Source organism: Bombina bombina, chromosome 3 (assembly GCF_027579735.1).
Source record: "Bombina bombina isolate aBomBom1 chromosome 3, aBomBom1.pri, whole genome shotgun sequence".
NCBI classification, from domain to species: Eukaryota; Metazoa; Chordata; class Amphibia; order Anura; family Bombinatoridae; genus Bombina; species Bombina bombina.
The window spans coordinates 941,012,433-941,025,529 of NC_069501.1; positions in this window are offsets into that span (position 1 = coordinate 941,012,433).

Genomic DNA, 13,097 nt, shown 5'->3' on the forward strand with positions numbered 1-13,097 from the left:
AAAGTATTGATCTAGGCCCATTTTGGTATATTTCATGCCACCATTTCACCGCCAAATGCGATCAAATAAAAAAAAAAAGTTAAATTTTTCACAATTTTAGGTTTCTCACTGAAATTATTTACAAACAGCTTGTGCAATTATGGCACAAATGGTTGTAAATGCTTCTCTGGGATCCCCTTTGTTCAGAAATAGCAGATATATATGACTTTGGCGTTGCTTTCTGGTAATTAGAAGGCCTCAAAATGCTGCTGCGCATCACACGTGTATTATGGCTAGCAGTGAAGGGGTTAATTAGGAAGTTTGTAGGGAGCTTGCAGGGTTAATTTTAGCTTTAGTGTAGAGATCAGCCTCCCACCTGACACATCAGACCCCCTGATCCATCCCAAACAGCTCCCTTCCCTCCCCCACCCCACAATTGTCCCCGCCATCTTAAGTACTGGCAGAAAGTCTGCCAGTACTAAAATAAAAGCTTTTTGGGGGGTTTAGGTTTTTAAAAAAAAAATAAAAAAAATTCTTCTGCTGTGTAGGACCCCCCTTAGCCTCCAACCTCCCTGATCCCCCCCAAAACAGCTCTGTAACCTTCCCCATCTGCCTTATTGGGGGCCATCTTGGGTACTGGCAGCTGTCTGCCAGTACCCAGCTTGCACAAAAAAGGGCTTTTTTTTCTTATTTTATTTTTTTTCTGTAGTGTAGCTTCCCCAAACCCCCCCCCCACCACCACCACCACAAACCCCCACCACCTCATTGATCCTTTTTTTTTTTTTTTACTTTTTTTAAACTGATTTATTTTAAACCTTTTTCTGTAGTGTAGCGGTTCCCACCCGCTCCCTCCCCGTGCACGCGCCCGCCCCCGCCCTCCCGTGCACGTGCGCACGTCCGTGCGCGCCCCTGGGCATCCCCGCCCACGATCCCGACCCCCTCCACATCTCCAGGGCCATCGATGGCCGCCACCCGCCTCCCGGTACTGCTCCCACCCACCAACGAAGGAAGCCACCGATCTCCATATCGAGGCATCACTGCAATAACCGGAAAACAGCTGGAAGCAAACAGGATCGCTTCCAGCTGCTTTCCACACCGAGGACGTGCAGGGTACGTCCTCAGGCGTTAACTGCCTTTTTTTTGAGGACGTACCCTGCACGTCCTCGGTCGTTAAGGGGTTAACACCTTTATATTTCAATAGGAGGCAAGGAACAATTTCAATTCTTTGAATGCATTGCAGTTATTTCTTAAGTTAACTGTAAAAACAATGTAAAAGGCACAGTCATGATATATCTATGAAAGAGAACATTCAAATCAATTAAATTGTGTCATTTTGAGCCATCGGTAGTTGCTCTATAGGTGCTGTTTAGTGACCATGGTTTTATGTTAAACTTAATGGATGTCGGTAACAAAGAGATATTTGTGGGCTCTATTCAGAACTATGTACATAAGCTTATGAAACAAAATGAAAATGAGGAAAAGAAACTATTAAGGTGGTTCAAAAACATTGGCCTTTGACAAAAGTTATAATAAAGCATTGCTATTGTAAGTTATTCTATTTTTCATTCTATGAGGAAAAAGATGAAAGGAATCCAGCACTGCGGAAATATTCAACTTTTCAATAATAATCAGTACTGCAGATAGTTGTATAAAACATTATGATGCACTGATAACCGTGCTTGGCTAGACAATCATTATGCTATAAGGGAATAAACAATACAAAAGATAAAGGTGAGACTTGGTCTGGAGATTTATATTAAGCTCTGTAGGCTCTCGCTAGAAGAATAGTTGCACACTGATACACTGGCACAATAGTATTGCATTGTAATCCGATTTTTATATTACAATCTTCAGACATCTAATAGTTTTCTAGTCACAGGGTTTAAATCAAAGATGAGAGAATGATGGTATTCCACTGAGCACAGCTTTCTAATCTTGTGACCACCTACCTAAAGAAAATTATATTATATTTAAAAGGTAAAACCTGAATACATTTAAGGCCATGTAGTGCTTACATTCTTCTCTTTCCCTGCACATTTGTATTCAAAAGCAAATTACACACAAAACACACAAGCACAGTTTTGATAGCACATACATTCTAATGTCAGCTAGCAGTAAACTTTAGACATGTGCGTTTCTTTTCGGCCGAATTTCATTTTTGGCCGAATTTTGGCCGATTCGGAGATTCAAATGCATCCGAATTTCTGAATCGGCACCATAACTAAAATCCCGAAAAATTCCAAAAATGAATAAATCAGTTTCTGAATTTTTGGATCAATTATTCATATTCAGAATTTTTCATTGTTCTAATCTAAACCGCAGTTCCCCGACATCACCGACACTAACTAAATCACTAAATAAAGCTATTAATCCCTAAACCACCATTCCCCGACATCGCTGACACAAACTAAATCACTAAATAAAGCTATTTACCCCTAAACCACAGTTCCCCGACATTGCTGACACTAACTAAATCATTAAATTAAGCTATTAACCCCTAAACTGCCGTTCCCCGACATCGCCATCATTAACTAAATCACAAAATAAAGCTATTAATCCCTTTAACCGCTGTTCCCTGACATCTCTGACAATAACTAAATCACTAAATAAAGCTATTCACCCCTAAAGTGCCATTCCCCCACATCGCCGACACTAAATCACTAAATAAAGCTATTAACCCCTAAACCGCCATTCCCCGACATCGCCAACATCAACTAAATCACTAAATAAAGCTATTAACCCCTAAACCGCAGTTCCCCGACCTCGTCGACACTAGCTAAACCTATTAACCCCTAAACCGCAGTTTCCAGACATCACCGACACTAACTAAACCTATTTACCCATAAACCGTCATTTCTAACCATCGTCAACACTAACTAAACCTATTAACCCCTAAACCACAGTTCCCCGACATCGCCGACACTAACTGAAACACTAAATAAACCTATTACCCCCTAAACTGCCGTTCCCAAACATCGCCAACACTAACTAAACCTATTAACCCTTAAACCGCCATTCCCCGACATCGCCGACACCAACTAAGTCACTAAATAAAGCTATTAACCCCTAAACCACAGTTCTCCGACCTCATCGACACTAGCTAAACCTATTAACCCCTAAAACGCAGTTCCCCAACATCACCGACACGAACTAAACCTATTAACCCCTAAACCGTCGTTTCTAACCATCGCCAACACTAACTAAACCTATTAACCCCTAAACCACAGTTCCCCGACATCGCCGACACTAACTGAAACACTAAATAAACATATTACCCCCTAAACTGCCGTTCCCAAACATCGCCAACAATAACTAAACCTATTAACCCTTAAACCGCCGTTCCCAAACATCACCATCACTAACTAAACCTATTAACCCCTAAACCACCAGCCCCCACATCGCAACAACCTAACTTAAACTATTAACCCCTAAACCTAACACCACCTACCTTTAATATAATTCAAATAGACCTAAATTAAAGTTACAATTATTAACTATCTACCTATTTAAAAATAAATACAAACTTACCAGTGAAATAAAAATAAAACCTAAGCTTACACTAATAAAACCTAACATTACTAAAAATAAAAAACCTAACATTACTAAAAATAAAAAACCTAACATTACTAAAAATAAAAAAAAACTAAGATTACTAAAAAATTAAAACTAGAATTACAAAAAATAATAAACACTAAAATTACAACAACAAAAAAACTGCCATTACAGAAAATAACGAACGAAATTATCCAAAATAATAAAAATTGTTCCTCTTCTAATACTTCTAATCTATAATAAACTACCAAGGGCCCTTAAAAGGGCCTTTTGTAGAGCATTGCCCTAAAGTTAACAGCTCTTTTGCAAACAAATTAAAACAAACACCCCTAACATTACAAACCCCCACCCCCCTAAACCCACAAAATAAAAAAACCTAACTAAAAAAACTAATCTACCCATTGCCCTGAAAAGGGCATTTGTATGGGCATTGCCCTTAAAAGTGCATTCAGCTCTTTTACTGCCCTTAAAAGGGCATTCAGCTCTTTTTCGGCCCATTAAATTCTCGTCTGCCGCACACTGAGAATTCAATGCAAGGTACCCCTTTTATATTGGGGTATCGTTGCATTCCTATTGGCTGAAAAATTTAAATCAGCCAATAGGAATGAGAGCTGCTTAAATCCTATTGGCGGATTTAAACAGCCAATAGGATTTAAGCAGCTCTCATTCCTATTGGCTGATTTGAAAAGAGCTGAAAAAGAGCTGAATGCAATGCCCATACAAATGCACTTTTCGGGGCAATGGGTAGATTAGGTTTATTGTTCTTTTGTGGGTTTTGGGGGTGGGGGTTTGTAATGCTAGGGGGGTTTGTTTTTATTTTTTTGCAAAAGAGCTGTTAACTGTAGGACAATGCCCTACAAAAGGCTCTTTTAAGGGCCCTTGATAGTTTATTGTAGATTAGGGTTTTTTATTTTGGGGTATTTTTTTAAAAAAAAAATAGGGGATTAGAATAGGAATAATTTTAATTTTTTTTGTTAAATTTATGGCTAGATTACGAGTCTTGCAGATTTAGGGGCACCGCACATTTTTTGGCCTTACCGCAAATCAACTTACGCAATTTGCGTATATTCTATTTTCAATGGGACTCACATAGCGCCGGTATTGCGAGCTTGTCCTGGAAGGCCAAAAAGTGAGTGGTACACCCTATACCATCAAGATTCATACCGCATTTTAAAGTCAGTAGTTATGAATTTTAGACTACAAAGCCGTAGCATAAAACTCCTAGTTAAAGTACTAAAAAGTAAACTAACACCCATAAACTACCTATTAACCCCTAAACTGAGGCCCTCCTGCATCGCAAACACTAAAATAAAAATATTTACCCCTAATCTGCCGCTCCGAACATCGCCGCCACTATAATAAACATATTAACCCCTAAACCGCCGTACTCCCGATTCGCAAACACTAGTTAAATATTATTAACCCCTAATCTGCTGTCCCTAACATCGCTGCAACCTACCTACATTTATTGACCCCTAATCTTCCGCCCCAACGTTGCCGAAACTATATTAAATTTATTAACCCCTAAATCTAAGTCTAACCCTAACACCCCCTAATTTAAATATAATTTAAATAAATCTAAATAAAACCTACTATTATCACCTAAATAATTCCTATTTAAAACTAAATACTTACCTATAAAATAAACCCTAAGCTAGCTACAATGCTAGCTACAATATAACTAATAGTTACATTGTAGCTAGCTTAGGGTTTATTTTTATTTTACAGGCAAGTTTGTATTTATTTTAACTAGGTAGAATAGTTATTAAATAGTTATTAACTATTTAATAACTACCTAGCTAAAATAAATATAAATTTACCTGTAAAATAAAACCTAACCTAAGTTACACTAACACCTAACACTACACTACAATTAAATAAATTACCTAAATTAAATACAATTAAATACATTAAATAAAATTAGCTAAATTACAAAAAAACACCACTAAATTACAGAAAATGAAAAATAAATTACAAGATCTTTAAACTAATTATACCTAATCTAAGAGCCCTATCAAAATAAAAAAGCCCACCCAAAAAAAAAACAAAAACCTAGCCTAAACTAAACTATCAATAGCCCTTAAAAGGGCATTTTGCGGGGCATTTCCCCAAAGAAATCAGCTTTTTTACCTGAAAAAGAAATACAAACAACCCCCCCCCCCAAGAGTAAAACCCACCACCTACACAACCAACCTCCCAAATAAAACCCTAACTAAAAAAACCTAAGCTCACCATTGCCCTGAAAAGGGCATTTGGATGGGCATTGCCCTTATAAGGGTATTTAGCTCTATTGCTGCCCAAAGCCCTAACCTAAAAATAAAAACCCCCAATACACCCTTAAAAAATCCTAACACTAACCCCCGAAGATTCACTTACTGGGAGAAGTCTTCATCCAATCGGCAAGATGCCTTCAACGAAGCCGGCAGAAATGATCCTCCAGACCGGCAGAAGTGGTCCTCCAGATGGGCAGAAGTCTTCATCCAGACGGCATCTTCTATCTTCATCCTTCCGGCACAGAGCGGCTCCATCTTCAAGACATCCAGCGCGGCGCATCCTCTTCTTCCGACGGACTAACAAGGAATGAAGGTTCCTTTAAATTACATCATCCAAGATGGCATCCCTTAGATTCCTATTGGTTGATAGAATTCTATCAGCCAATCGGAATTAAGGTGGAAAAAATCCTATTGGCTGATCCAATCAGCCAAAAGGATTGAGCTCGCATTCTATTGGCTGTTCCAATCAGCCAATGGAAGGCAAGCTCAATCCTATTGAATGATCCAATCAGCCAATTGGATTTTTTGAACCTTAATTCCGATTGGCTGATAGAATTCTTGGATGATGTCATTTAAAGGAACTTTCATTTGTCGTTAGTCCGTCGGAAGAAGAGGATGCTCCACGCCGGATGTCTTGAAGATGGACCCGCTCCGCGCCGGATGAATGAAGATAGAAGATGCCGTCAGGATGAAGACTTCTGTCTGTCTGGAAGACCACTTCTGCCCGTCTGGAAGACCACTTCTGCCGACTTCGTTGAGGACATCTTGCCGCTTGGATGAAGACTTCTCCCGGTAATTGAATCTTTTTAAAGGTGTATTGGGTGGGTTTTATTTTTAGGTTAGGGCTTTGGGCAGCAGTAGAGCTAAATCGCCGACATATTAGTTATGTTAATTTAAATCATTTTTTCGGATCCTTTTGTTTTTTCGGATCCATTCTTTATTCATATGCATTATTCGATTTGAAACTTCAGAATAGAATAATGCAGATGAATAAAGAATGGATCTGAAAAAACAAACGGATCCGAAAAAAACATTTAACTTCACATAACTAATTTGCCGAAATGATTTATTTTTTTAACTTAAAGGGACACTGTACCCAAATTTTTTCTTTTGTAATTCAGAAAGAGCATGCAATTTTAAGCAACTTTCTAATTTACTCCTATTATCAATTTTTCTTCGTTCTCTTGCTATTATTATTTGAAAAAGAAGGCATCTAAGCTTTTTTTTGGTTTCAGTACTCTGGACAGCACTTTTTTATTGGTGGATGAATTTATCCACCAATCAGCAAGGACAACCCAGGTTGTTCACCAAAAATGGGCCGGCATCTAAACTTACATTCTTGCATTTCAAATAAAGATACTAAAAGAATGAAGAAAATTTGATAATAGGAGTAAATTAGAAAGTTGCTTAAAATTTCATGCTCAATCTGAATCACGAAAGAAAAATTTTGGGTACAGTGTCCCTTTAACTAAACTAATTTGCGAAAATGAATGTTATTTATTTAACTAATGAAAATGAAACAAAATGAAATTTTTAGCATTGCACATGTCTAGTAACCTTAAAATAAAAACACAATCATTTTTACCAATGATTGAAACAGATGAAAATCTTTGACAGGTACTAATGACTCTACAAATATATGCTGAATACATGCATACCTTTATTTAAAATTCAAATAAACAAATAGAAAAAGCTTTCATTCTATTGGCTGATTTGAATTTGAAATTGAAAATCAGACAATAGGAATGAAAGGGTACCCGTAAATAAAGGGGTACCTCGCATTCAAAACTCAGTGTACGGTTGGTGACCACATGAAGAGGACATAGGCAACCAAAGATTAGAAGATGGATGAAGATAGAAGACCGCCTCCAGAATAAAGATGGAGAGTCACTGCCCAGATTCAACTTTGGTGAGCACCATCTTTGGAGTTTATTGTAAGGATTTTTTTGGCTGGGCAGTTTTTGTTTAGATTAGGGTTTTTTTTTTCGTAGGCAGAAAAAGAGCTAAATGCCCTTCTAAGGGTAATATACAAATAGGAAACAAAAGGTGCAGGACAGGAAGCGCTCCGTAGTGGGAGCTCACCAAAATAGTTTAAAAATCTCAAATATGTAGTGAGAAAAATGATGTGAGAAAAATAATTTATATGATAAAAAATATATTATAATTAGCAAAATTGTATCCCTTGTGATTTCAAACAAGAATATAATTGTAAAAACAGGTGTCCCTAGTGATTTATTGCACAAAAATAAATAGACCGTGTAAGAAGATATGACAAATGTTTATATATAATAAATATATATATATATTAATTTATTGAACTAAAATATAAACTTAAATGTAAACTTAAAACAAATCATTCAATTGAAATAGGAGATGCCGGCATCTATGTTAATATACTTTTCTAAAAACAAATCCTAACGGACATAAGTAATAACACTTGAAAAAAGGTAGTAACAAAGTATCGTTGGTAATAACAATGTTGGTAATAATAATGTATCATTGGTAATACCAATGACCAAAAAAAATCTGATTGAAACAATGTACTGACAGCAAATGAATCTAAAATGGTTGCTGCAAGCTAATTGTATGAAAGCTGAGAGTTCATTGTGGAAAGAAGTACTCCCTTATAAAGGAGGCATTTAACAGGATATGCCAGATTCTAAATAGAATCTACCTTATTCTTCGGCTGTGCACAGCTAAAGTTGATTAATGGATAGGCAACTCACAGTTCATAGTATTGGAGTAAATATTTGGATTCTGTCTGGAGCCCTGAGGGGTAGAATGACGTCAGACCACGTGACCTGATCAGCTTGTTTTACAGGTCTCTCATCAATAGTAGCTCCTTGTAAGATGAAGGCTAATTAGTTTCGTAGTTGCAAATCCAATACAGCTGTATAGAAACTGTGTTTGCTCAATTTTTGACAGCTATGAATAAACTGTGTTTGCTCAAATAAGACCCAATTGGTATCATTAGAGTCCTTTTAAAGCTGAATATAAAGCTAAGTATTACGTATGACAGGGATTATACATATAGTTTACTCAGAGTGTAAAGTGAACAAACAATGAACCTGATACATGCTGGAAAGGAGGGAATACAAGTTAAAATTACAGGAATTACTCGTATGCCCATATTCCAAGAATTTAGAAATGGGGATGAACCTGTAAAAATGAGTATAAATCCCTAGGTAGGAATTAAAACAGTAAGCAAATTTCTACGCGTTTCGGTAGACACAGCTACCTTTATCAAGATGCTTACTCACATCCCCTTATATAGGGAACAATAATGCAATAGACAATGTGATAGGTTAAGTGGACCATGTGATAGGTTAATTTATGTCTGTCCAATAGGACTGAAGTAGGAGTGTAGTATTTGTTACCACCTGTGTCAAAAAGGCAGCTAACTTACTTGTGCATAATTTTAACTCATAAAGTGCTGGACAAAATATTTAAATAACATGATTGTGATGTTGCTTAGCTACACGTTAAGTAAAATTTGTATGCAGCTAATTAAAGTTAAGGTGAGAAATAGAATGTACTTGCAGAGTATACAAAACACAGATGCAGCAAAAAACAGTCTGTGCAATACTTATTTGTGTATATGGCACTGCTAATTACCACTAAAAAAACTAAGATATATAAATCATATACAGTATTGTCATATCGAATAGACACAGAAAAAATGAAAAATGAAGAATGAAAAATTAATCAAAATACGAGAAAAAAAAATCACGAAAAATATATATACAAGGTAACCCTCAGTTTACGCCGGGGTTAGGTTCCAGAAGGAATGGTTGTAATTTGAAACCGTTATAAATTGAAACCCAGTTTATAATGTAAGTCAATAGGAAGTGAGGGAGATAGGTTCCAGGCCCCTCTCAAAATTGTCATAAGTAACAACTAATACATTATTTTAAAAGCTTTGGAATGAAGACTTTAAATGCTAGGCAGCATTATAAACCTAATAAAATAATCACACAACACAGAATATCTAATTAAACTAAGTTAAATGAACAAAAACATTTGCTAAACGGCATTATAAACCTAATAAAATAATCACAAAACACAGACTTTACTTGCATTTTTCTGCAAACAGTTCTTTCTATGCATTCCAATCTGGACTGAGTTATAGACAGGAATATCTTGTTCCTTTGAAATCTGCTTGATAGCTCAGGTCTGGTTAAACTGATTAATTTCAGCTTGCTTGGCTTTGCTGCAACACAAGCGGACAGCTCTACCTACTGGCTATTTTAATAAATGCAATGCTTCTTAATGCTTTTCAATAGCAGTCACATGACTGGAAAAAAAGGTTGTTATTCTGAAACGGTGTAAATTGAACCGTTGTAAAACGAGGGCCTCCTGTATCTATATATATATATATATATATATATTATTATAGGAGATACATTAAAAATTAGTGATACATAGTCTATCTTTAAGTCCATATAATATCAGGTATATATATATATATATATATATATATATATATATATATATATATATATATAAAATGTATATTAAAATATGAAGTATTAGTGTATTAGAAAATGTAAAGAAAGTGAGGTGTAGTATATATATATATATATATATATATATATTTGTCTTTCTGGCTGTGTTATAGTAAAGTATTTAGATCAAAGGCACTATTAAGTCCTTGTGGATTTAAAGTTCTAAAACGATAAATAAGTTGAGCTTCTCTTTTAAGTAATATTTTTTCCATATTTCCTCCCCTTATATTTGGATGAATTTTTAGGATTCCCCAAAATTGGAAACATTTTATATCTCCTAGATGTGTATCTGTGAAGGGTTGGTATAGTGCAGTCTTATTGGTTTTATGTTCTATATTCCAGATGTGTTCTCTGATTCTATCTCTCAGAATACGGCTAGTTTGTCCTATATATAATAAATCACATGAACATTTAATGCAATATATAACATTAGAATCACTAAATTTAATAATTTCTTTGATTCTAAAGGTGTTTTGTTTATTGGTAGAAACTATTTCCTTAATCTTACTACTTGATTTACAAGACTTGCAGGTATGGCAAGGAAAAAAACCTGTTAATTTTTTATTATCTAGGTCAATGTCAATCAGACTACTCTTTGGGTTTTTAAACGCTAGTGAAAGAAAACTTTTTAGGTTTTTTGCTTTTTTAATAATAAGGCCAGGATGTTTTTTGACTCTTTTCCCCAAAATGGGATCTTGATGAATATAGTGCCAATGTTTATTTAGAATGTTTTTTTATTTCTTTATGTTGGGAACTGTATTCTGTGATAAATAGAACTGAAACAACATCATCTTCAAATACCAAGTTGGTGTTAGAGGGTTTATTTGGATTACTTATTCTATTAGATCTATCTTTATTAAGTAGAGTTTTTCTATCAAAAGTTCTTATTGTATCCTTCGTTTCTATAACTTTTTTTAGATTATAGCCCTTCTCTTTAAACCGATTGACCAATATATCTGACTGAATGTCATAAGACTCAATATCAGTGCAATTTTTTCTCACTCTCAAAAATTGACTTTTGGGACTATTGGATTTCCATCTGTTTAAGTTACAGCTGTTATAGTGAATATAGTTGTTTGAGTCAATCGGTTTAAAGTAAGTTCTTTTTTTTAATTGATTGGTGACAATTTCTATTTCTATATCCAAAAAATGTATTAATCTAGTGCTCATTTTGTGTGTAAAGGTTATTCCTAAGTTATTCATATTCAAATCCTCCAAAAAGAATGTGAGTATTTCTAGATCTCCCTTCCAGATCAGGAAGACATCATCTATAAAGCGTTTATCGAGCACAAGGTTCGCTCCCCATTGTTCACCAGTGAAGAAATTCTCATTAGCATAACTGGGAGCGAGCCTTGTGCCCATAGCTTTCCCCCTGATCTGGAGAAAAAATTCATTGTTGAATAAGAAGCTATTGTTTTTTAAGATGAATTCAATGCTTTCTATTAGAAACGTATTTTGTTCGTTCATTAATGATTTATCTTTATTAAGAAAATGTGTAATGGCTTGTATACCTAGTGTGTGGTCAATATTTGTGTATAGGGAGTTTACGTCGCATTTAACCATGATAAAGTTTTCTTTCCATTCAATTTGATTGATAAGATTAAAGGGACACTGAACTCAATTTTTTTCTTTCATGATTAAGATAGAGCATGCAATTTTAAGCAACTTTCTAATTTACTCCTATTATCATTTTTCTTCGCTATTTTGTTTGTTCAGACCCTGGACAGCACGTGTTTATTGGTGGGTGAATTTATCCACCATTCAGCAACAACAACCCAGGTTGTTCAGAAAAAATGGGCCGGCATCTAAACACATTCTTGCATTTCAAATAAAGATATCAAGAGAATGAAGAAAATGTGATAATAGGAGTAAATGAGAAAGTTGCTTAAAATTGCATGCTCTATCTGAATCATGAAAGAAAAATTTGGGTTCAGTGTCCCTTTAAGAAAGTGTGTTGAATCCTTCAAGAATGCTGGTAACTCACTGACATAGTTTTGAAGATAATAGTCAACATATTGAGATAAGTTTGATGAGCGATTCAATCCCTGATTTGATGGGACGACCTGGGGGATAGCTAAGATGTTTATGGATTTTAGGTAAAAAATAAAAAGTTGGAATACGTGGATGGTTAATTTGAAGAAAGTTATATTCTGAATCTGTGAGTATACCTATTATTTTTGCTTAATCAAGTATTTATTAAGTTTCTTCATTTGATCCAATTTTGTGTAATTTTATTCATTTATTTTTGTGCAATAAATCTCTAGGGACACCTGTTTTTACAATTATATTCTTGTTTGAAACCACAAGGGATACAATTTTGCAAATTATTATATATTTTTATCATATAAATTATTTTTACCACATTATTTGAGATTTTTAAACTTTTTTGGTGAGCTCCCACTACGGAGCACTTCCTGTCCCGCACCTTTTGTTTCCTATTTGTATATCGCCAGGATCATGTTTTGAGGAACCAGTGAACCAATAGGGACATTTAGAAATTCACCATATTTTGGTAGCTCTCACACCACCCTCCTTTTTTATCTATTTTCTTCTATGGGCAATGCCCAGCCAAATGACCTTTTCAGGACAATTTTCAAAATATTTTTTTAATATAATATAACTTTTTTTGGGGGGGGGGGTGAGAGGTTACTTTTGAATGGTCACATTAGGGCAATGCCCTAAAAAAAAACTTTTAATGGTCATTGATGTAGTTTAGTAATAGTATAGGTTTTTTTATTTTGGGGTAGTCATCATTTTTTTTTTATTTTTGGTTATTTGTATTTTTTCT